The 23,758-nt window shown below is 60.6% G+C and overlaps 1 protein-coding gene across 4 annotated transcripts in view; it reads right to left on the bottom strand.

Moving 5' to 3' along the window:
• CD82 (CD82 molecule) overlaps positions 1–18,705 on the bottom strand; it is a 41,250-nt gene extending 22,545 nt beyond the window's left edge. For 2 of the 4 annotated variants that reach the window (XM_081274285.1, XM_081274281.1), the window contains exon 1: positions 18,582–18,640. The gene's annotated coding sequence lies outside the window, so the exon portion shown is untranslated. Of the gene's footprint in view, positions 1–18,581 lie in introns of all 4 variants that reach the window. The other 2 variants (XM_081274283.1, XM_081274282.1) reach the window with 2 other exon arrangements.
• Between the last annotated feature and the right edge of the window lie 5,053 nt (positions 18,706–23,758).

Genomic DNA, 23,758 nt, shown 5'->3' with positions numbered 1-23,758 from the left:
CGAGCGCAGACCAACACCTAAGTGGCAGCTCAGGGCTCCTTCCGCGCCCCCATCCTGCCCCATCTCTCAGTCCCCAGCATCCTCCTGCCTGTTCAGCCAGCAGGTTGCAGGGTCCACCCTTGCCCCCACCAAATCCTAAAAAGAAATGCACCCTGTCCCTCCCCTGCCTGCAGCCATCCAACAGGATGCAGCTGACAACTTACCAGTTATAAAAACTTATCAGCTCTTAAGTGTCAGGCAAGGCCCTATGTGGTTTCCCATGCCCCTCCTCTGTCCCCCTTATTTATGTCACCTGCTCTCCTTGCACATGCTCATTTGGTCTCTTTCCTACATCCCAGTACATCTGGCTTTATCTACCTCAGGACCTTTGCACTTGCAGTTTCACTGCCAGCAACACTCTTTCCAGAAATCCTCCTGTAGACCTCAGCCTTCTTCAGCTCAGCAGGCTGCGGTCCTCCTCCCCAATCCTCCCCTGAACACCTGAGCTGTACAGAGGGCATCACCCCAGCCACCAGTAGAATCGGATGATGCCCCTACCCTGCCTGAGAGCCACTGCGGGGAACCAGGCTCTGTACGTGACTCGGGGTCTGTCACGCAGCCCTCACGGCAGCTGCCGGATTTGCTCACTGGTGTGGACATCCCCAGCCAGACGGCAGCTTCCCTGAGAAGAGGGCTGCCCTGTGTCCCTGTCCCCGAGCCTGCCTGGCGCACGGAAGTGCTCAGGACGTGGGTGCAGGAGCACAGCAGGGAAGGAGGCCTGGGGAGGCCAGGAGGGCTTCTGAGGGGCACGTCAACTTCCACCCGAGAGGAAGACTCGGGACGGAAGAAACGCATCGCTGTTTGTACCCAAAGACTTAAAGTCAGGACAGGGACGCGGCCACATCAGTGTTCACAGCAGCTCAATTCACAACAGCTAGACCATGGAACCGTCCCAGGCGCCTTCAACAGGTGAATGGACAAGGAAACCGGTTCACATGGAGTATCACTCAGCCTCAAAGAAGGAAACCATGGCATCTGCTGATGGATGGGGCGGGACGCCGTCATGAAGCGAAATGAGCCAATCCTCCAAACCAAAGGCCAGTGTTTCCTCTGATGTGCGGATAGGATCCCACATCAGGTGGGGGTGGAGAGTCGGGGAGTCTGGACTAGACAGAGGGGAGCGAAGGCCGGGGGTGAGCGGGGGGGGGGATGATGGTAGAACGAATGGGACATCACCACCCTCGGTGCACACGCGACCCGTGTGGCTGTCCGTCATCACAACCCGAGAGGTCGTGCTCGACTCGTGTCTGTGTCAAAATGCACCCTGCTGTCGTGTTCAACCAGTTACAACAAGTAAAGATAGATTCAAAGAGAGAAGAGATGGCATCGCGGGCAGGGGACAGTGGCGGGCAGGGGACAGTGGCGGGCAAGGGCTGTCTCCCTTGAGGCAGGACCTGAGTCTCTTTAGGTCAGAACAGCGGGTGGGGCCTACAGACCCCACCACGCAGTGGGCAGGCTCATGTCCCCACGCTGTCCCCTCTAGCCACGTGCCCTGCCCAGGAGTGCTCCTGGACATGGTGGAGTGACCTTGGAGCTCTGAAGTCACCGGCCCCTGTCCCCATGGCCAGAGAGCCTGGTGATGGCTCTGGGGTGAGCCCGGGCATCAGGGTGAGGTCTCCCCAGGGTGTTTGCACGTGCTGAGATGGACCGCTGTAGCTCTGTCCCCAGAAGGCCTGGCCCCTCTGCACCCACGTGGGCACAGGCTGACCTAGGTGTCCCGGTGTGGCTGTGCCTGGCCAGGGACAGCTGCTAGGATAGAGTGTCCCATGGGCTCTCCGCCCCATCTGGCCTCTGAAGGCCTCTCCCGGTCATTCACCACGGGGCAGCATCACGGGGCAGCAAGCCCTTCAGGACAGTGAGTTGTCCAGGGGCCCAGAGATGGCAAGAGGCCGCAGGTGACCCACCAGCCCGGACAGAGCCTCAAGCAGAGGATGTGCGGTGTCCAGCCCAGGGCTCCCCTCCCCTCCCGCCCGGCCCTGCCCTGCCCTGCCCCCCAGAGCGTGCTGGAGACACAGCGGGCACAGAGCAGCTGCCCCCAGCCTGGTTCCCACTGCGGCTCTCCGGTACCTGCCCCAGGGCCTTGGGAAAGACCATGGAGCCCCCTCCTCATCCGTGGGTGGGATGTGGACCCCGCAGGACCCCACAGGTGACTGGAGTAACCCTCGGCCAAGGCAGGGCGCTGACCCTCTTCTCCAGCCCCTCCCGCCTTGCTCGCGGTGGCCCTGGATGGTCACTGCATCTCAGTGCTTCGGCTGTCCCCCTGGGAACGGAAGGGGCTGGGAGAGGCCAAAGTCACAGCTGAAGGGCCGGGCATTCAGCAGGTGTCTAATAAACGTGACCGAAGGTGACTGGAAATTGGTTCCTGCCAACAGTCGGGAGCCCTCTGGAGGCCGGTCCTGGCCTGGAGGCCTCTGCCGGGGACGGCCCCTGCTGCTCCTGGGCCAGGGGGCCAGAGGAAGGGCTCTGCCCCTCTCTGGGTGGACCCACGGGCCATCTGAGGCTCGGAGGTCCAGCCTGTGGGGCGGGGAGTCGGGGAGAGAGGCAGCCGGCCGCCGCCGCCCCAGAGCTCTGGACCTTGTCCTGATCCCCAGGGAGAGCAGCTGGTCCCAGGCGGCTGCCGTGTTTGCCTTCATGTTTGATGGGTGACTCCAGGGACTGACCTCCACCTCCCACTACCTCATTCTCCAGCTTCCAGTCTTATCTTGTTGTTGTTGAAAACAAACACAAAACAAACAAAACAAAAAGTGGTTTCCCTGGACTACGGAGCCCGCGGCCACACAGCAGGATGGAATCTCAGCTTTCCTTGAGATCCACTCTGAACCCGGGCTCTGCTTCCTACTTACTGTCCCTGAAGGTTGAGGAAATGGCCATTTCAACATAACTCACTCATTTGCTGTGTGATGTTGGGAAGTTACTACACCTCTCTGAGCTCCAATGTCCTCACCTCAAGCACTGAGATGCTAGTGGAACCCTGATTCCTAGGGCTGCTGGATGATTGAGATGTGTGGACAGAGCTCTGGGGGCACTGCTGGCCACTCAAACTCTGGGGAGCACAGCCCTCCTGCCCCACCTCACAGGCTGGGGAACGTGTCCCCTCAGAGGATTTCAGAGCTCAAAGTGTCACGAGGCGACGGGGCTCAACTCCGGGCACTTGGAGGAAGGAGGCCAGCAGCCACCCTGCCAAGCTGCAGCCAGGAGTGACAGGCTTTGTCTGCCCCCTGTGTGGACCCACTATCTCCTTTGACCCCTGGAACCCCCCTTCCCCACTGAGAGACTGTGATGCCCACTTAACAGAGAGACGGAGGCTCCGAGGCCCAGTGTCTTGCCCAGGGTCACCCAGTGACTGAGCCACGACTCAAGCTCAGGTGTGACGGAGACCAGCGCTCCTTCCTCACCTGCGCTCAGGTGGGTGCAGTGGGTGGTAGAGCCGGTGCCCCACCCCTCCACACCTCCGTCCGTGGCCTGTCCCCTCCCAGCCTGACCCTCAGCTCCCTGTCAGCTTCACGTATCCTGGCCAGGACGTTCCCTCAGTGTGGCTCATGAGGCCAACAGATGTGGCCCTTCTCAGGCCTGGAGAGCCTCTGGATGAAGAAAGAGGACATGGTGGAAAGGTGCCGAGTGACACCTCGTGCTCCCCACCTGCCCCCCCACCCCTGGCCTCTGTGCAGCCAAAGACGCAAGCAGAGGCTGAGCCGTAGCCTCTGGCCTCTGGCCTCCCACGGTCCCTCTGGGCTGGTTTCGGCTTTTCAGCAGGCTGCTGGGGCCCCGGCAGCCCCTGCTCCCTCCAGAGGCTGGGTTCCCAGGGCTGTGAGCTCAGACCCACAGGCTAGGGAGGCTCTGGCATCACCTGGTCCAGACACTGGGGTCCACAGGAGACAGTGAATTCCTGACTCTCTGGGAATGTGTGTCTTTAGTGCAGATATTGGGGGTCGGGGAGAGGACTGGTGGCCTGTCTCACATGGCGGCACTGTTCAGGAATTGCTCAGCACCCTGAGATGGAGAGATGGGGTCCACTTGGCCTGAAGTGGCTGACCAGGGCTCTGTCCCTAAGGCTGAGGAATCAGCCACCTCAACACAGCCGACTCACTTGAGGATACAGGATGGGAAATGGAGGGACATGTGGGGACTGTATGAGAAGCTGTCCAGGAACCCCAAATTCCAAGGCTCTTAATAATAAATAGTCCCCAGATCACCAGGGGGCTCTCAGCAGCCAGCCCTCTCTGGAGGACCCCTCTCCAGCCCCCCAAGTGGGGACAGAATAGGGAACAGATACCAGGTCTTTGAATTGAAAGAGACCTAAATTCCGGTCTCATTTCTCAGAGCTGTGTGTGACATTTGGCAAGTCACCGCCCCCTCGGAACCTCAGTATCTTCCTGTAAAATGGTCAATGGGGGCGTTTGCAGAAAGACAGCTGAGGTCACCTGACCACAGCCCGTGGGCTCACAGAGGCGACGGCAGCACAGGGGACGGGTCGTTTTAGCCCTGATGGCAAGGAGTCCCCTCCTGGCATGGCAGAGGGGCGTGCATAAAGACATGGGACAGACAGAGTTCCCACAGACTGCCCCAGGAGGTCACCGTCACCAAGCACTTGGATTGCGGTCCGGCAGAGGGAAGCCCGAGGAACAGAACGCCCCCCAGCCTGCATCTGCTTTTCTAACTTATCTCATTTAAACCCCCAGCCCGAGGCCGACCACAGACTCCGGAGGTGGTGGCACTCGCCCGGTCACACAGGGGACAGTGGCCCAGCTCCGCACGCAGGCCCCTTGCTCTCTGAGCCCAGTCATACCCACGCTGTGACTGGGGTGACGAGTGAAGCTAGGTGTCACGGGCAACGCCCAGACCCCGAGCCGTGGGCTTCTAGTCGCTGAGGGTGGGGCCGGTGTCTGCCCTCAGCTTCTGGTACTGTCCCCAGCTGGGCCAGGTGGGCACACGGGGACTCGAACGCCAGCTCCTGCTCCCACGAGAGGAGCGCTGCTTTTGTTAGGTTGGAGGGACGAGGATGGACCCAGGGGCCCTCGACCCCTGAGCCCCGTCCAGCCCTGTTCTGTGCTTTATTTAGAGGCAGGGCTTCACTGAGCTGCTCAGGGCCTCACCATGGCTGAGGCTGGCTTGGAACTCGAGATCCTCCTGCCTCAGCCTCCAGAGCCGCGGGGATGACAGGCGTGAGCCACTGCGCCCAGATGCTTTCGATCCCATCTTACAGCTGAAGAAACTGAGGCCCAGGTGGCAAAGAAACTCGCGCCCGTCCCACAGCTGGTGTTGCCGGGAATCCCACAGCAGCCGGGCCAGAGTCCCTGAGCTCAAGGGCCAGGCGGGCCACCTGCAGAAGGGGCGATGGAAGACAGGAGCCAAAGTCCCCGGCCCCGGGGGTGACGCAGCCTCAGACTCAGACTCAGAGACGGGGCCACCACGGGGCACTGTGAGCTGCTCCATGCCCACCCCCAGCCCGGCTACGTGGGCTGGCCAGGGGTCCCCTCTGGGCCAGGGCTGTGGCCCTGGGCGGGGTGAGGAGGACAGGCAGGGCTCTAAACAGGGGTCCCCGCCCCGGGGACAGCAGGGTCCTGTCAGTCCCTCCCAGAGGGAACTTAAAAGGAAAGGCGGGTGGGGCCAGGCCACTTCATCCAGGTCCCAGGACAGACCCCAGGGCCCCGCCTGGCGGCTGGGAGGACGGCCCCACGGACAGGGCCTTCATGCCTGGCCGGCCACCGGCCTATCACTTCACTGTCCTGAGTCCCGGCTCCTGCGACTGTAGAATGCGTCACAGTCCCTCCTCCCAGGGCACAGGTCCCGTCACCTCCGGGGCACAGGGGCTGTCCTGGGTTGGGGCACTGGTGGGGACACCAGGTGGGGCCAGGGCCTGCACACAGGGGCGGGCTCCTGGACCCTGTGGGCAGAGCTGGGCCGCAGCAAGCCTCTGGGGCCAGGGGCTCGGGGTGGCCTTGCTGGGTGGCCGGCAGCTCCAGGACAGCTCCAGGCCAGGCGGAGGACAGGGGCGTGGCCTCTGCTTCCCCTGCGGGTCCCAGCCTTCCTCTGACCCCTCCCAGGGCTGCGTCCGGGCACATGGGGCCTGTGAGCCCCAGGTCTCGGGGTGACCCGCACCCAGCCCCAGTCGCCGTCCTCTCCAGCCCTGGGTGCCACCCCCACGGTCAGCTGCGCTCTGGGCTCCGGGCCTGGGTGGGGGCTGGGCTTCCCAGCTGCTGTGTCCCGGCCGGCCGTGGGGCGGTGGCCACAGCCAGACACTGGGCAGCTCGGCCAGGAAACCTGGGAACGGGAGCGGGCACTGCCCCTCAGGGCGCCCGCCCGGGGGCTCCTGGCCTCTAGGGCTCCACAGGCGGCCCGGGTGACCTCTAGCCCCGGGATGTACTCACAGGGCGGCCACAGGCCAGGCCCCGCTGAGGCTCTGAGATGCCCGGGCTCGGAGGTGCCTGGAGGCACCATGAGGGCCCAGCTGGGGTGGGGAGGCGAGGGACGGGGGCGGAGGGCCCTGGGAGTCGGGGAGGGGGTCATCCTGCGCAGGATCCTGGGGCTCCCCCCTTGCTGGCCTCGGGGAACCTTGGGGGCAGCGGGAAGCCGGCCCAGCGAGCAGGCCCTGTGCCCAGCAACCTCGTCCACTCTGCCCGCGGGCCCACCCCAGGGGCTGCCCTGAGTGCTCACCTGACGACCCCATTTCGTAGCCTAGGGCCCTGTGTCCCCTCGCGGCTTCCTGAGGGCCCTGCAGCCCCGGCTCCGTCACCAGCCATCAGCCCGGCCCCTCCCAGCCCCTCCTGCCCGCCCAGGCCTCCCGCAGACCCCAGGGCCAGCGGACAGGCCCAGAAGGCCCCGCAGCCCCACCAAGACTCCCAAGCTGGCCTGGGCCTCTGTCACCCGAGGGTGCTAGGCTGCTCCCTGAGGAAGCAGAAGCCGGAGAAGGAACCAGGATCAGCCGGCCACTGCGAAGTCACAGCCAGCACCAGGTCCCAAACAGCCCAAGGAATCCCTGGGCCCCGGAGCTGACCACCCCTTGCGGTCACTCACGTCCCTTCCCTCCCTGTGCAGGGGGACAGTCCCTGTGCAGACCCTTAAGCAGGGTGGCAATCAGGGACCCTCCACCCTGACCCTGGACACCAGCTCCCTCTCACTGCTGCCCATGGAGGGACAGAGGCCTCTGGGAGGCAAAGCCTGGCCAGGGACCGGGTGGATGAGGGCAGAGAGTCCCGACTGGGGGTTCAGGTGGCTGTTTCCCTGCCAGGGGTGGCCCCGCTCCGTCCCTTAGGAGGTGGGAGCCTGAGGAGTGAGAGGTCCCAGCACAATAAGGGGAAGTGTGCTGATGACTATCACTGTGAGAAGGCTCTGGGCCACACGGGGTAGGGCAGCGGGGTGTGCAGCCAGGCAGAGAAGGAGCCTGTGCCCCCAGTGGACCCCAGGCACCAGGCCCGGGAGGTGTGTTGCAGGTAGGTTCACTCAGGCAGGGCCTTACACCTGGGCGGGCTACTGGGCTCCCTTCCCACAGGAAGAAAAGAGCTCAGAGGGAAAACAGACTGTGACCACAGAAGGCAAAGGGGACATGTCAACGCACAGCAGGTGCTGGCTCAAGGGCTCTGCGTGGGAGCCCTCGGGGGCCCCCACATCCCCGCCCCTGCTGGTCCAGCACCCGCTCATCAGAGGGAGTCGGAGGTCACGGAGAGGTGGGCCCCCTGCACAGGTCGGGAAACGTGGGCTCGGAGAGGAGAGTCCGGGCCAGGCTGGGTCCAGGGAGGCCTGCAGCACCCGACCCGTGACCTCTCCAGGGACCAGTGACCTCTCCAGGGACCAGTGACCTCTCCAGGCGCTGCCCAGCCCTCGCCCCCGACAGTCTAGGACCCCGCTACCCGGAGCAGCTGGAGCTCAGGCCTGAGAGCAGGGCCCAGCCCGGGCCTGTCAGAGGGCTCTGGCGGGGACAGTCAGCCTGAGCCGCTGCGGGGAGGGCCCGGCAGGCCGCGGGCACTTTTCTCCCATGAGCCTCATGAGTCCTCAGTGAGGAGGGGCCCCTTGTTGTTTTTAGGAGAAAACAGGTGACTTGCCCAAGGTCACCGCAGGAGAGCGGTGGTCCTGCCGCTGGCCCATCCCCAGGTGCAGACCCAGGGGCCCTGGCTCTACCCACGCAGGCGCCTGGCCCACCCCCGCCTCTGCCAGGTTAACCAACCGGGTCGGCAGGCTCTCCCAGTGGAGGACCAGGTCAGCAGAGTGGGCTTGGCCAGGGGATCAAGGCCTGGGGGGGCAGGGAGGTGGCTGGGCCAGGCCAGGAGGGACGAGGAGGCTGTGATGTAGCTGGCGAGGAGTGGCCTCAGGCAGAGCCACAGGGCCCAGGCTCTGCAGTGAGTCTGGAAGATTCCACACACACACAGCCCCTTTGGGAAGAAGGACCCAGTCCCCAGGAGAGGGCAGGGCCTGAGGGAGAGCTGGGGACGGACAGCCTGGACCCCCGTCCTCCCTGGCCATGGGCTCCTGGCTGATCGAGCTCCCGGGACCCACCAGCCGGCTCAGAGCTGGGGCCCCTCAGGCTGGGAACACAGTGGCCCGAGGCCTGTCTCCTTATGTCGGAAGCAGCTGGGGTCACCGCCCAACTCAGGACGGGCAGCCTGGACAGCAGGGGCCAATCCCTGGTCTCCGCCCTCCGCCGCGGCCGGACCCTGGGCGACTCACTCACCGTCACCTGCTGGGGGAACAGGATGGGTGACAACAGCCTGCCCGCCTGTCTCCCGGGGTGCTGGACGGCTGGAGGGGTGGACAAAAGGGGTCATTATGAAAAGCGACGACCAGATGCCCCATGAGGGGGGCTGCCCAGGACCCAGAGTCGGGCAGCAACCGAGCAGGGCTGAGCAGGCCTCCCAGACAGGGCCAGGCCCCCCACCGCACGGCCCTGGACCCCAAGCAGGCTCTGCCCCTGGCTGACCCTCTCTGCGTGGATGGAGGGTGGGCAGGGGCTGCTTCTCCATCTCCGGGTTCCCTCTGGTCTGGGATCCCCACAACCAGGCACGGCCCGGGAGTGGGGGATCGAAAGCCCTACTGTGTCCCTTTCAACTGTGACCCTGGACAGGCCACAGCTCCTGGACCCTCAGTTTCCTCATCTGTAAAACGGGGTTGTGAGCCCCACCCGGGGACGCTGGGGACAGCCACTTGGACGTCATGGCTGCCTGCACACATCGACACCCAACAGGTGCGGGTTCGCCTCCCTCTGATGCTCCTGCCAGGCGCAGCCCAGGTTTGGCAGAAGAGTTTCCGGCTTCCCAGAAAACCTGCCTTCAACAATAACCAGGGAGGACGCGGGACCTCGGGAGGGGCACGGAGTGGCCAGCCGGGGGTGGGGTGGGGGGGTGGAGGGGGGGTGGAGCACAGCAAGACCCTGGCTCCAGCGGTGTCCGGGGACCTGTCTCCTGGGGCCTCCCGGGGCCTCCTGGGCAGCTACAGAGGTCAGGGAAGGTAGGACTGCAGGGGAGTCGGGGTCTGGGGAACCACAGGACCCAGGTCCTGGCGCGAGTGCTCCTTCCGGCTGAGGGCACCCCCAGATGCAGCAGGTACCACTCACACCTCAGTTTTTCCTTTCTGTAAAGTGGGGGTGGTGATAATCATCTCTTCCTGCTGCACCTGAAGTTTCCGTGCACACAAAGCCCTGGGGAGAAGGAGTGGGAGGGGGTGGGCGAGGGAGGGCTGGTGAGTTCCGCCTCACAGGAGGAGTCTTTATGGAGCAGGGCAAGGTTCCAATGGTCAGCAGCACCAGGGGCTGAAATTCAACACAAGCCCCACCCCTGCCCCAATCCACTACCCCACTGGCTCTCAACTCGTAGTGCTGCAGCATCTCCTGGGATCAAGTGTGAGAAATATACATTTTCAGGGAGGTTCAGTGGCACACGCCTGGGATCCCAGCAACCCAGGAGGCTGAGGCAGGAGGACTGCAGACGGAAGGCCAGCCTCTACAACTTTGCAAGACTCTGTCTCAAAATAAAATCAAAAGGTGTCGCTCAGTCTAGAGTGCCCCTGGATTCAATCTCTAATATGGGGGGAAAGAAAGCGAGAAAGAGAAGGAAGGAGAAAGGGAAGAAGTGAACGTTCTCGGGAGCCGCCCCATGCCAAGAGAGCCAGCCACTCTGGGGGTGAAGCCTTCAGGGGCCTCCAAACGCCTCTCGCACATGTCATTTCGAGAACCAGGGCCCCACCGCGGCCCGCCTCCTACTCCGGAGACACTTCCCCCCACAGCCTCGCCTCCAGACCAGTCCCTGGTCTCCAGGAGGCTACTTGGAAAGGAGTCACTGTAGGGACAGGCCATTAAATAGTAAAGAGATCCCATGATTAGTTAATGATGTCACAGGGGCCAGAGAGAAGAGAGTTAGAGTCAGACCATACTGCAGAGAAAAGACCCCCGTCTATCACTGTCCTGCTGTCTGTCTCTTTCACTAACACGCACACCCAGAGAGCCCGGCCCGGCCAGTGGGTTTGCCAGCGAGCACAGGGGCAGCCGGTGCCTCCTGCCATCGGGGTGTCTCTATGTGTGTGGGAGAAGGGCTCTCCCCCAAGAATCTGGTCCTGACACTTGGAGTTTAAGGACCACCCAGCTGGGAAGTCACTTCTGAGATCCCCTGCGTGAGCTCAGGAGATTTAAGCACAAAATATGTGAAGACAAGGCGGTCTCTATAGCAATGTGGGTGCTAATGAAAAATTCAAGTGGCCTACCCGTGTGACAGCTGGGGACACTCAGGCAGGCCACCGTAGGTTCCTGTGCTTTGATGCTATGAAGCTGGGAAACTGGTTTAGAAGAGTTTTGAGTCGCCCGGGAAGCTCCCCTGAGCCGCAGTGGTACAGGAAGAGGCTCACACGGGGTGTGATCCCAATCTGGTGTGTGCGTACTTGACTGTTTTTTAAAAAGCCAAAACACCAAGCCGTGGGCAGTGGTTATCTCTGGGTGATTAGTTACTTCCGTGTGTCTGTTTTTTACCCTGCAAGTTTTTCCACAAAAACTTTCTCCCATAATTAGAAAGTTTGGGGGTGGGGATTTTTGGTGGCCATTTGGTTCAGATGAAGATGGAGTTTTTTTTTTTTTTTTTTTATTGACAAGAAATATCTGTTTTCTAGTTGGAATCGCTGGCCTGCCGTCCCCTGCTCTAAGATCTGGGACCATCCGTAAGCATCCCCATTCCATGGGATCTGAACTGATAAGGGGAATCTGAAGCTCGCTATCAGTACCATCTCATTTAATCCTCATGGTAACCAAAGCTTTGGGAGGCTGAGAACTTGCCCGCAGGTGAGCAGGCACCAGGGGGTAGAGCTGGCCCCTCCCTAGTCTGCTTGACGTCAACCCCCGCCTGAGGGGCAGGAGGAACCCTGAGTGGTAGCAACAACCCCAGGGTTTCCCTGCTAGTAACTTAGACAAGTTTGAAAACCACTCTGCCTCCTGGTAAATGAGGGGCTGCTCTCTACCTTGTCAGGCAGGGGTGAGGACGACAGGTCATTTTTGATTTCAAGAATTGAACTCAGGGGCACTTGACCACTGAGCCCCATCCCCAGCCCTATTGTGTATTTTATTTAGAGACAGGGACTCATTGAGTTGCTTAACGCCTTGTCCTTGATGAGGCTGGCTTTGAACTTGTGGTCCTCCTGCCTCAGCCTCCTGAGCCGCTGGGATTACAGCCATGGCACCCAGCAAGACACATCCTTTCTGCCCCAGTTACTTTAGAGTGTTCAGAGAGGCCAGGCGTCAGGGAGACGGGCTGTCTGCCTGTGTGGGTGTAAGGGGGTGACAACAGCCTTGACACGCACTCGCCTGCTGCGGGACTTCAGAGAATCCATCCTCCCCCCCTGCCCCGGGTTTCTAAGTCCTCTATAAATGACAATTTACAGATTCCATTGCAACAGCATTCGGATAAGCCATCTCCCAAGACACGAGTGGGAGACGGTTCCGCAGCGGAGTGATGACTAATTTTCATGATTAGCAGCAACAGCAAACCGACGTTTATTGAGTGCTAACTGCATACCAGGCATCAAAGTGCCTCCTCTGTGCACGGTTGTCACCCGCTTCTCGGCTGGGGACCCTCGACCAGGCCACCGCCTCCAGCCTCGCTCCGCCCCTTCCTCACGCCCCGCCCCAGACCTCACGGTGGCTTCCCGGATTGGTCCGTCTGAGCCGCAGTCTCCGCGCTCAGCCAGTCGCCTGTCGCCTCTTGCACACGCAAGGCCAGGCCAGGGCGCCTGCAGGAAGCGTGGTGCGGTCCTGCTCCTGTCACCTGGCCCTGTGTGGCAGCAGGCTCTAGTCCAGCAGGGAACTCTGCCAGTCCAGCTAACTCTGCAGCTCTAGGGCAGACAGCAGCCTCGGGCCCATCGGAGGCCACACTCCCGGTAGCACTTACAAGTCACGAGCTTCCTCTTGGAGCTCAACTGCGTTTAGTCCACTTACCCTCCCAGAAGCCCCTAGGTGTTTTCTCCCCCAGGGTCCCAGGTGAGAGCCCAGAAGCCAGCTCCCTCCAGCTACTGTTGAAGGCTGTCACACCCCCCAGCGCCAGGGTGGGCCACCACCTGCACCGCTGGATTAGGCTCCCTCCCGTGGTATCTGACCCTGGCCTCCAGGCCACCTTCTCTGGGCTCCACTGGCTGATAATTCACCTCCAACCCACACTCTCGCCTGCCTCTGAAAAGATAGGAATTCAGAGCAACGAAACCTCAACGTGATTCAAGTTCACACAACACGTTTCTGTTTAAATATGTAGGATATTTTCAGAGCTTTATTGTTAAATATAAAAATTATACAGGCTCACTGCAGAAGACCCAGAAGATTGGGAGAAGAAAATGGTCTCTGATCTAACCTCTATAATTGTCTGTTGTAATAGGTATGTTTACACGGAGCTTCCTACATTGTGGCCTGTTGAGTGGGGAGCGGCTCCGCTGATCTGTTTCTGCAGTGCCCTCTGGCAGCAGCCGGGACCTGTGTCCCAGCCTGTCGCACTGCAGGAGACAGGCCAGGCACCCAGAAAGACATTTTTCTGAGAAAAAAAAAACCCCGCAGCTGCCCAACACTGTACATACCTCACTGACAAAAGCCACAGGGGACAGGATGATAGTTAAGGTTTTGCAACTCAAGGGCTGTGCCTTGTCCAAGGTCACATGGCCAATAAAGGATGAGCTGGGACCTGAACCCAGGTGTTTGGTTCCCTAGACTAGAGCTAGTCCTCGGGCTCTCCTTCTCCTAAAGACTTAAATCCTGCTTCCTATCAATCACAAGTTCCAAGGTCCACAGGTATAGAGCATGTCCGCGGTGCCAGGCCTGTCCTAGATGCAGCACAAACAGCAGCTCCTATGTCACTGCCAGACAGCCCAGGAGGTAAGGAGCACTGTGGCACCTTGGTACCTGAGAAGGGTACAGGATCTACGGATGCTCACGTCGCTTATTAAAAAAATAGCATGATATTTCCTATAACCCCCACTCACCCTCTGATACACTTTAACTCTTCTCCAGATCCCTGACGGTACCTGATATGATGTCAACGCTATGTAAACAGTTGATACACCGCATTCTTTAACCACAGGACAACTTGAAAAAGTCTGCATGTTTGCAATAGATAGAAATTTCTTTTCCCTAATAGTTCTGATCTGTAGTTGGTTGAGTCTGCAGGTGTGGACTCTGTGGCTAACAGGTGCTGGAACCGGTCAGAGAAGGAGGCCACGTCCAGCTGGTCAGAGGCGGAGTGGGAACCACCCTCGGGCAGTCTGGCCTGAGGGCTGTGATCCTGCCTTTTCTCTTCCTTCCCCACTCCCAGACCCCGAGAAGGCTCTGGAGCACTCCCTGAGGGTGAGGCACCAGCCCAGAGGGCCTCGCCCCCCCACCCCCAAGGTCACTCGCAGCTCCACTGCAGAGCCAGGCTGTAAACCCCCAGCACCGCGTCCACTCCCCTGCAGCGTCCCTGGCAGCCTAGGCCCCCTCTGCAGGGAAAGCCAGAGCTGGGCCCCGAACCAGCAGATGCCTCCACAGGAGGCCAAGAAGCCAGAGGAGAGAGGTGCCACCCAGAGGGGCCCTCCGGGGTCTGCATGGACAATGTCCCCCATGGAGGCCACCCTCCCTCTTCCCCAGCCGTGTCCCTCAGGCAGAACTACCCACAAATAAAAGCTGACCCGAAGGTGACTTTTCCGCCTGAGTCAGGGCTCAGGAGAGGTCACAAGGCCCCCCACGGGGCTGGAGGAAGTCAGGCTGTTCCCCTCTCTGCGGGGTAAAGGGCCAGGCAGCAGAGGAAGAGAGCCCGGCCACGGCGATGCAGGCCCAGCGGCCACTCCCTCCACTGGACCCGGGTTCAGGCATGAAGGGCAAGACAAGGCATCCAGGTCCTGCTTCCGGTCCCCCGGTTCCCGAGTGCCTGCTGGGTGCCAGGCCCTGTGCCAGGTGTCCAGGCTACAGTCCCTGCCACGAGGACTCGTGGAAGCACTGTATATACCACTGCGGGACGGAGGGCTCCCAGTGTGCGCCGGGACGGGAAGGAAGGGCGTCCCCACCGCTGGCCAGACTGACCCCCACCTGAAGCCTGGGCCCTGCTGGGGAGAACCAGCCCCGGGAGGAGCTGGGGAGCATCGCACAGAGAACTGGGGTCACGGCCACACGCGGACGTTGGAGAGGCAGAGAGGTGGCACAGAGGCACACGGAGGACGGTCACGGGACCTGAGAAGCAGCACGGTGCGAGCCAGCCAGGCCCAGAGTGGCGACAGTCCTCATTTATTGAGCATCTACCACGGGTCAGGTATAAAATGCTAAGTCTGTCACTTCTGTCATAGCTGCATGACATTCCATGAGGTCATTGTCATCAGCCCAACTTACGGATTCAGAAACTGAGGGTCAGAAGGAGTCCCACAGCTAGGAAGGAGGAGAGCCAGGGCTTTAGGGCTCTAAAGCCCAGCACTGCACCATCCTGCTGTCCCCTGTCCCTGTGCCACAGGCAGAAGGTAGGGGCTTCAGGGAGGGGCCAGGAAAGAAGAGCAGGAGACAGGACAACTATCTTTGTCCCAGGGGACTCACCCAGCCCTGCTCTGTTGGGACTGTAGAGCAGGTGTGTGTGCACACATGTGCCTAGGTGTGTATTCTCACAAGTGCCCTACTGTATAAAGGACAGATGCCCCTAAAGCCAAGTAAAGGATAGGCCATCAACAGAGTAGGGAAGGGAAGCCCAGAGAGGGGAAGGAACTTATCTAAGGTCACACAGCATATAAGCACAGTTGGAACTAACTGCAAGGCCAGAATCTAGGCCTCCTTCCTCCCCTCAGCTGCTTCTCCCTGTCAGCACAGAGTGAATCAGATGGGACAGGAAATCACCATGGTTAGGGGGAATCCTGGGCATGAGTGGGGGAACAAGTCAGCCCTGAGAGACACCAGCTGGCCCTCACATGGCTGGTCTGTGGCCCGCTGCCTCTCTGCAGGGCAGCCTGTGGGGGGCGTGGACCACACATCCCTCACCACTGGCTGTTGACCTCTGGGCTTCCCCTCCAAGCTCCTCAGACCCAGGCTCAGGGGAGGGGAGGGGTGGGCAGGACAGCTCCCGCTGAGATGAAAGGGTCCCCCACCTGGCTGGTCTCCTGCCTCACAGAAGGGTGGACTCGGCCCACCTCTTACCAGAGCCAGCTTCTGGCCCTTTGAAGCTCCCTAAATCACAACTTCCAGCGGCTGGAGGAAGGAGGGGCTGGGGCCAAGGCCAAGACCAACCAGGGGTGCCAACAGAGCCCGGCTGCTCCAAATTTGAAGACAGCCTCGGGGCTGGGTCTGCTCAGCCTTTGTCTGGTCCTCAGCAGACAGGGCTGGGTCCCCAGGGTGGGGAGGGCTGGCCAACGGGAGGCCCCCAGAGGGGCTGGCCCTGCTGGCTGGGCTTCAGGGGAGCCCAAGGGCACCAGGCCCCTGGCCCTTGCGGGACACTCGTCCTGGACCGGCTGCCTGCTGCTGTCCACGGCTGACCTGTGAGCCCCCCCCTGGGCTGGGTGGGAGACCCACAGGTGCTTCTTTCCACACCCGGATCCTAAACCCTCCGGCCCAGCCTCCTCCAGGCCCACCTGCTCTCCTCCATGGCTGAACACAGGGCCTTCCTGGGGGGCTCCCTCCCTGTCACTGGGCACCCCCACCACCCCACTCAGCTGCCCTCCTGAACCCCTGCTGAGCGCCAGGGGCTAGGCAGGGTGGGGAACAGAAGGACATGCAGGGATACCGCCCCACCCCACCCTGTACCACCCCACCCTGCGGGGCCTCTCCTACCCCCACGGCCAGAGGTAAGAGGGGGCTGCTAATGCCCACGGACCAATGTCCCCAAAGCTGCCCAGGATCCTTGTCCCCATCACCACAGCCACCATCAGTTCCTTATCCCTTGATGGCTGGATCCGCCCCCCCCCACCTCTGCCACAGACTGCCCTTCAAAGTGCCACCACTGTGTCCCTCGAGAACCTTCGGTGACTCCCACTTTCTACAGCTCACATCTGAACTTGCCACCCGGGCACCCAAGGCCCTGCAGGAGTCCAGCTGGGTGGACACCACCATCCCGCTCTTACCCCGCCACCCCGCAGTTCAAACTTCAGCAGATGACCAACCCCAGGGCGGTGCCTGAGGAGTGGGGAAAGGGGTCACCTCCTAGAGTTGGCTCCCCACTTTCTTTTTGCCCAAGACGCCATCTCCACTGTGGAGGCCCCAACTCTCCCCTCCTGGGCCCTGAAGAGCCCTCAACCCTTTCTTTCTGCATCTTATAAGAGAGTCCCTGCTATGCGTCTCTGAGCCCCTTCCCAGGGGGTGACCAGAGTGTGAGGCCTCGAGTTAGATATCTGCTAGGCGTGATGGCACCACAAGGCGTCTCTCCCTCCCGCAGGCACCCTCTCCTTCCCCGCCACGCCCATCTCTAACCTCCTGCCACTGAAAGAGGAGTCTGTGCTCCAGGTTGACCTGAGCCCCACCAGGACTGGGGAGCCCAGCGGAAAGTACTGCTCAAGTCTCACCCCCTGCCCTGGTTTCTCAAGCGTCTCCCCCCTCCTCTCCTGAACACCAGTGCGCGCACACACACATACACACACACACACTCACACACACACAGTCCCCTTCCATAGTGAGCAGCCTCCGTCAGCCTCTACTCCATGGTACTTTCCAGCCTGTTCTACAGTATACAGCTCATCTCCCTAGAAGATGCAGGCAGCTGACATGAAGCTCCTTCAGTGTCCTTTGGTGTGAGACCCTGCTCAGACAGACACAGGTTTCCTCCTGTCCTCACCTCCACCCCCAGCCAAGCATGCAATGGAGTAGTGGGGTTCTAGCCACCAGGACAGTACAGACCCTTACAAAACCATGTCCCAGGGCCCTGGGTCTAAGTGACCATCTCCAGCAGGGACATGGGGGGGATGTCAGCAGCTCAGGGTAAGAACAGGACCAGGTCTCGATAGTTCACTTCTGCACCCCCTAGCTCTGTCTTATTTATAGCAGGTGCTCAGTAAATGGGTTTTGGTTTATTTAACTGAACACCTAGCAGCCTCAAACAATAGTACAGAAAACCCGGCTACTCTTTGGTCCGGGTGACACAAACCCCAACCCCCAAATGAACCAAATGATGTTGGTAGCAGGGGGCAGCCAGTCCATCACCTACCCTGCCACCTCAAAGTAGCTGTCCTGTAGTTAGTCCTCCCCGGTGCCGGCACCATGCTAGGCACTGAATACACCTTATTTTACGCAGTTCCTGCTACTTCTCTTGGGTCCTGCCATTACCCCCACTTTACAGACAAGGAAACTGAAGTTTGAAGTTTGAAGTGGATTTTGATCCCCAAATCCTTGCCCACAGAACTAGGATCCCAGCTACCAGGCCAGCACAGGGGGCACACCAACACCGGAGCCAGGCCTTTCAGCCCACAAAACTAACCCTGGCCTTGTCACATGAGCCCCAGGGGGCTGAGCTTGCTCTGGGAACAGGGTTCCGTGGGGTTTTCCCTTCTCTTCCCCATTTACCACAGCAGAGCACTGTTGGTCCGCTGGGCTGGGGGCGGGCCCCTCAGGACAGCTCACCTGGAAAAGCCCCGCTGAGTTTCCGACTTGAAGTCTCTGGGGACCCTCCGCGAAGCTCTCAGAATTTGGAGGAGGGACAGAACGAAAAGCCCCTGCTGTGGGTTCCCGGCCGCGGCTCTCGGGTCGGAGCCCCTCCGGGGAAGCAGTGCGATCTTTCAAGCAAGTGGCCTGGTTGGGTTCTGCTTTGCAAGGAGGGCTCCGCGCCGGAGCGCAGGATCTGAAAGCGCGCGGCTTCCCTGCAGGCCCTCACCTTCCGGGGTTGGGGTGAGGACAGGAGCCTGGAGTCACCTGGCTCAACTTCCTCCTCCTGGGACCCAGAGATCCCGAGCCCGGTGCGGGACCGGCTCGGGGCCACCCAGCGGCAGCTGTGCACGGCGGAAACTGAGAACCAGGGGCTCGGGACGCAGCTGAGGCTCCTTCTCAGCCGCCCGCTGCCCGGACCTGTTGCTGGTGGAGAGAAAGCCGCGGCGGCGGCTGCGGAACCGGGACGAAACTTACTCGCCCCTGCCTCTCCGGCCGGCCTCCCAGCCCCGCTCACCTGCTGGCTGGGCTTTGGCTCCGCGCTGCAACAAGTCCGGGTGGCTCGCTCACGCCCCGGTCCGCGTCGGACTGCGCAGCCTGGGCTGGGTCTCTCCGCCGTCCCCCTCCGGGAGGCGCTCGGGGAGTGCAGCTGCCTCGCCAGGCCCCGCCCCGGAGGCCCCGCCCCGACACGCCCCCTGGAGGCCCCGCCCCTGGGCCCTGCCGGCGGGGAGGCCACGCCCCTCGCCCTGCCCCGTGCTGGCCTCCCTCCGGGATCCCAGCCCCTCCCGCCTCCAGGTCGTGCCGAGGAGGAAGCCCGCCGCTGTCCTGCCTAACGGCCCGCCCCCCTCGGCCTCTCGTCCTCACCCGCGGGCGGCCTTCCCGGGGCCTCCCATCGTCCCCGCCTCCTCCTCCAAGGAAGCCCCTGCCCGCCTGGGCCAGGCCACGCCCCGGCCACGCCCCTTCCCCGCGGGGTCCCGGCGCCTCCCCTGGCCAAGGCCTCGCAGCCCTACTCAGGACGCCGGCCCGGGCCCCGCGCTGGCAACCCTGGGCGGCTGTATCCGGGTGCAGCCCGGGGACGGCGTGGGAGCGGCTCTATCAGTAGGCGGTCGGGGCCAGGCGCTTTTTTAAAAAAACGAGCAGCTACCCTTGGTGGAAGTCCTGTCGGGAAGCAGGCTGGAAGCCAAGCTGCTGTAAATGAACTAACCCTTGAACTCCCACCGCTCACGGGGTACCCATGATGCCCCGTGTTACTGATGTGCAACCTGCGGCTTAGAGAAGGGAAGTCGTGGTCTGGGCGTCTCATGCTGGAGGCGGTGGTGAGCGGGATCCAGCCCCAAGCCCTGAATCACAGGCTTAATGCTGCCCCAGCTTGCCCGGACTGGCCCCTGGAGAAGTGGCCCAGGCCAGCCAGCCTCGTGGGGCAGGCTGCCTTAGGCAAGGGAGGGGGCAGCAGGAGGGGTTTGGGCCCTGAGCCCTGGACGTGAACTTTCTCCTTTGAGAAGTGGCCTCTCCAGAAGGCTGTAGGGCCCTGCCCTGCATCCCAGCCCTGCTTACCCCCAGACTCTAGATGACCAGCCTCAGGTCGGTTCCCAGACTAATGACCAGAACCATTAACCGGTGCAGCTGACAAAGCTCTTTCGCCCCATTATCTCATTGCATCTCACAACAACGCCATTGTGGGGAGGGTGTGACCCTGCCTGATGTGCCTGGGTGAAATAGGCCAGGAAGCTGGATCCCAGCCCAGCCCAGTGCCCTGAAAGCATGGGCCTTGGACCAGAGACATCGCCAACATTCCCTGAGAACTTATTAGGAATTTATTATATCTGGGGGCCCCAACCCAGGCCTTCTGAATAAGAAACTCTGGAGCAACCGGTTTTCACCAGGCCTCTAGGTGATTCTGAATTATATCTGGACCTTGAGAACCACTGTCGAGGGCTCAGTGAAGGAGGGAAGGAAGGTGGTCTGAGGATGGCCCGGACCTAGGCAGCCTCCTGGCAGCTCCAACCCAGGCCAAAGCAAGGTACTTAACCTCTCCACTATGAGCCCTGAAAAGGGGACTAATACCCATCTTGGCTGCTGAAGATGGAACGTGAGCGCATTCAGAAGTGTCTGGCCCTCTGCAGTGCCCAATGAATATTCGCTGCCCAGTAAAATATCTGTTTTATAGAATTTTCACACCGAGTTGGGCAAGTGGAGCTAGGGAATCCCTACAGTCCAACAGTGTCCCACGGGGTTGTCCTTCCCACAGAGGGACACTGTCTATCCTGACGGAGGCCAAGGTCCTTAGCAGGTTTCTGGGTGAGATACTGAGGCTGCTTGCTGGTCCAGGGACCTTACTTTGAGAACCACTGTGCTTTTCTGCCTTGGGCTACATTCCAGCTCCGTCCCCTACCCAACCCTTGCAAAATGGGTATCAAAAACCTCCTCTTCCCCCTGCTCCACATCTTCTCCCCAACCCCAGCTAGGGGTGTTGGTGGTGGTGGCTTGCAGCTGGCAGAACAGCTGGATCTCATCTGCCCTCTCCTGCTCCCTGGGCAGCCATTCCTCACATTAGCCCCAACTGCCACCTCTTCCGGATGAGAGATGGAGGGCAGAATGCAGGCGGCTTCTGGAATCTTGGCCATATTCCACCCCCACCCTTCTCTGCAGCCTATGGAAGGGGGTCTCCCTGTAGGAGTCCTAGCCTGGGCACTGGCCCCATTATGCAGACTACACTGTGTGGGAAGCCCAAGTTGAGACCGCCAATTAAGGCCCACGTACCCTGTGTCTAAATATTTAACAGGCTGTAAAAAAAAAGAAAAGAAAAGAAAAGAAAGTTCATCCTTGTACCTTGACAAATGTTCTTTTAAAAGATCAAGAAGACCATGTTCAAATTTAGGATCCCTGACTCCTGCGCAGGAGCATGGTGGGGAGGTCAAGCCCACCCACCCCACTTCCACTCTCTCCATCTCTGCCCTGGGTCACAAGGGGACGAGGACTCAGGCATGTGAACCCTGCAGCCCACCTCCCCACACTGTCCACACGCCCTGCCTGTAGCCAGTGCTTGGCCCCTCGGGGGGAGACACACCAGGGACAAGATCATCCTCAGGAGGACGGACCTGGCAGGAGGCTTGTGTCAGCCTTGGAACTGGGTTTGAAACCCAGGCCTTGAAGCCCAGCCCGAGAGTTCCAGGGTTTTTGATGCCCGAAGCATGATCCAGAAAGGGAGTGGGCTCTGGGGGGACACAGAAGGTGGCACTTGCCATTTGGCCTGGCCTCCCCAGCACAGGGCCTGGAACTTAGGGGACAGTGGTTGAGTAGGTGTGTGGCTGAGTCATGGCTGGAGAGCCGTGTGAGAGGCTCTCTAGCTGTCCTCATCACCTCTCTCCCAGCAGAAGCTGGACTTTGTCGTGATGTTGGGCATTTTGTCAGGTGGGCGGCAGAGACGCCTCTGGTGAGAGACTCTGCCTAGTGGGACAGTTGGTTCCAGGGGCGGGGGATCAGAGCACCCTAGCAAGCCTGGGCAGAAGACCCTGAGCAGCTCTTGGAGGACACCAAGACTTCAAAGGGGTCTGCCCACAGGGGCCCCAGTTTCAGAAATCCCCCCGTTGACGTGCCAAGTGTGGTGGAGAAGCAGTGGAGCGGGAGACCCCGAGTCCTCCTTGGCAGGAGCATGAGCAGCAGGTTCCTGTGGGTGCCTGCCCCCTAGCAAAGCCCCTGAGACTTGCCCAGCTCAGGGTGGGGGGGGAGGTGTAAGGTTTGTTTCCTGGTGCTGTTGTCTCGGTCCATTTTGCATGGCTCTAAGGAAACACTTGAGGTTGGGTAACTTTATAAAGAAAAGAGTTTTATTTGGGCCCACGGTTCTGAAGGCCCAAGGTTGAGGGGTCACATTGGTGATGGCTTACTACAGAATCTCCAGGCAGCTCATGGCAAGGGACAGCGAGGGTGCGGGTCTCTCTCTTCTGTCGCTCTCTCCCTCTTCTTATAGAGCCACCAGTATTCAGTTGCAAAGGTCAATTTGAATTGTCAACTTGATTGGATCAAGTGACACCGGAGACTAAGAGGCCTTCTGGGTGTGGCAATGGCAGCACCGTCCAATAGGATGACAGCTTGGGGGGAATAAAAGTTGGGAGACCAAGGAAGCAGCAGCAGACAGACTCCATTCTTCCGTCTTCCTCCGCCAGTGACCACCAGAAGCATAGGTCTTTGGCTGGGGTGCACCCTGCTCTCTCTTGTTCTGGGGCTTCAGCCTCTTGGACTGCGAGCCGCTGGTCCCTCCAGCTCTCCAGCCTGCAGACCACCATGTGGACTCTCCAGCTGGTCACATAAATCCCCTTCTCATAATCATGCTTCCCGTTGACTCTGACCCCCAGAGAACCCCGACTAGCACATCAGTCATGGGGCTCCCCCACACCCTGTTAGATCGCATCACTTCCCGGAGACCCCCCTCCAAACACCGCGGCTGGATTGAATTCCTACCCTCTTAACAAGATGTAGTGGGGACCACATGTGAATCTTGGGGGGACCTGAGACCATACCTGGAACAGGGCGGCTCTACACCAAATCCCCCCAACTGTTTATTTTGCCCCTCAGGCTGCTCTTCGGGTGATCTCTGTGGCAGGGGCTGATCTCTGCTCTATGCAGTGTCTATGCTGGCTCACTTGGGGACAGGGCGTTCATTTCCACAGGGTGCACTCCCAGGCCAGGAAGCTGTCAGGGGAGAGCCCAGCAGGAGCCCTGGACCTCAGGCTGCGCTCCCGCCCCGGGATGCTGCCACAGGTGGCCTGGGCTTCCCCCCAGTGAGCCTGCTGGGTCTCAGAGCAAGAGGACACGTAGGCCCAGGTGGCATCTCGGGGTGGCACTGCTCCTCAGCATTCAACCGTGGTGGTCATCACAAGGGCTCGTCCTGTTCCCAGGGAGGAGACGTGGTCTCTGTGTCCTGTCCTGATGAGAGTGTGGCAGGTGTCTAGAACAGCCTGTGGGACAGACGCAGTCCGCCTCTGGGTGGGTCTCAGAGTGACACAGTAGAATTCCTCTGATGGGAGCTGGGGGTCCGGATTAAGCTGATTTAAAGAAAAAAAAAAAGATATTCCTTCAGGAGTTAGCACTTCCTCCCCTCCAGTGGCCCTGGGCTCTCCAAGTCCTAACCACATCCCCAGGTGCCGCCGTCCCGAGGCCCACTGCTGAGACGTGGAAATGGAGGCACCAAGACATTCAGTAACTTCCCAAGGTCACCTGAGAAGTGACAAAGAAGAGAGACGATGGTGTGTCGTCAGCCTGACTTTCAGTGGCAGACACTGAGCCCCAAGGGAAAAACTCAAATTGGGCAGGACCCAGGGACAGGTCTGAGCAGGCCACAGATGACCCACCAGCCAGAAAACGCTGGACGAGGTTCCTCAGCCCGGGTCAGTGTGTTCTCTCCCTCTCTCCCTCCTCCTCCTCCTCCTTCCTTCCTCTGTCTCTCTCTGTTCTTCTTCCTTCCTTCCTCCCTCTATCTTTTTTTTTTTTTTTTTTTTGGTGGGCTGGGAGGGAGCCCAGGGGGGCAGTCTCCTCTCCCTTTGGGCCCAGCCCCCGCCTGCAGTTCATGCCTAAGTTTAGGAAGTCCTGCCTCTGAAGGGGCCACTGGCCATTTTTCTCGCCTGGAGACTTCCTGGGGTCTGCAACTCTGCGTCCATTACAGCGGAGTCAGGGCTGGGGCGAGGGTGGGGGCGGGGT

This window comes from Spermophilus citellus (assembly GCF_964194105.1).
Source record: "Spermophilus citellus genome assembly, chromosome: 2".
Lineage (NCBI taxonomy): Eukaryota > Metazoa > Chordata > Mammalia > Rodentia > Sciuridae > Spermophilus > Spermophilus citellus.
This window is presented reverse-complemented; position numbering and strand designations above follow the sequence as displayed.